This window comes from Myotis lucifugus, unplaced genomic scaffold, assembly GCF_000147115.1.
Source record: "Myotis lucifugus unplaced genomic scaffold, Myoluc2.0 scaffold_6, whole genome shotgun sequence".
NCBI lineage: Eukaryota > Metazoa > Chordata > Mammalia > Chiroptera > Vespertilionidae > Myotis > Myotis lucifugus.
Genome location: NW_005871054.1, coordinates 1 through 1,585, shown reverse-complemented (window position 1 = coordinate 1,585; position 1,585 = coordinate 1).

Below are 1,585 nucleotides of genomic sequence, written 5' to 3'. Positions count from 1 at the left end.
CCCTGGCAGCCTTTACAGAGAGCTGGGCCTCTCCCAGAGGGCCGAGTGCCCACGCTCAGGTGCACTGAGGGTACCGCTCAGGGAGGCCGCCTGGTGTCCCAGCCTGGGCTTTCCTCTTCGGGTGGGGAACCTTTTCTCTGCCATTTGTATATTTATAACATCATTCCCGGGCCATACAGAATTATCACCTTAAAATTAGCCTGCTATATTTGGTCAAACATTTCAATTAACTCGCCCCGGATGATTTCATGGATCTTACACGGCAGCACCAGACGCTCCCCATCCCTGCGAGAGTCTAAACGGTGGGACCAATGGGCAGGACCCCCGCCTGGTTCCAATCACATTTATTATCAAAGACATGAGTGACGAGCTCTAGTCCTCAGGAGCTGACTTGGGAGAGAGCCTGGGATGGAGGCTCCCAGGTTAACTCTGTTCTGACCAGCACAAGCTTCACCGTCAGGACCCAGCAAAGATTCTCCCCTCTCTGACGGGAGGAAGAAGTCTACAAAGCCAGATTATTTTTAGCCTTTGAGGCCAGGCTGATTCACTCTTCCCCTCTCCCCTTCCTTTGAAATGCGGAGGCCTTCTCGCTCCCAGCCTGGCTAAGGCGCGAGTTCTCCGCAATGGAACCCGGAGGCCCAGCTGCTCATCCCAGCGGTACACGCAAGTCCCCGGAGAACGTGTGGAGGGAGAGGATGGGTAGCAGGGTGTTATTTCCTAGTATGGGTTACTCACGTAAACAGAGCAATACCCTTTCTACGACGAAAAATGCCCCAACCACAGTTTTTGTTACTTGAAAAACAAAGGAGTGTGCCTTTTAAACAATTATCAAGAAATATTTCAAACACGAAAAAGCGCAGCGTACATTATAACTCATGAGTATAAACTCCTAACATACCGATTTAACATTTAGCCCTATTGAATTCCTTTTTAAAAAAATTGATTTTAAGGAATAAGGCATTGCAAATATCAGTTGAAGCCCTCCTGTGCTCTCTACCCACTACCCTATGTATCTTTCCAGTGGACCTAAGCAATTTCAAAGCAGCAAGAGGCCTGGAAACTTGTCAATTAGTTGCTACCATTAAGAACATTCTTTTAACCTCTTCCTCTTCTTCAGGTCAGTAAGGTTGTCAACTCCGCATTATTAATCAGTTAACGGTCAATCTGCATTATTAACCGGTTAATGGTTAATCAGCATTACCGGTTAAAAGTGCGGATTTTGTAATCAAAGAAAACATGTTAATTTCAAGAGAAACATCAAAAGGGCTTTATTCAGAGTAATGTCCATCATCATCATTTCCAATAAAAACATCCCCTACACACCACAGATTGCAATACAATCTCCAAATCATAGATTGTTGGTTCTAGAACGGGTCTGAAAATGGCCTTAACAATTACCAAGGGAGAAAACCAACTGTAAGAGGGGAGCTGCCTTCTCGGGGACAGGGGCATACTGGAGGGGCCGATTCTCTCTAGCACCCCCAGCCCAGGCCCAGAGTTTAGCACAAAGGACCTTCCCCTGGTAAAGGCTCCTTGCATGACCCCCCCTGTTAATGAATGAAATGACAGGCCAAATCTTTGCCCC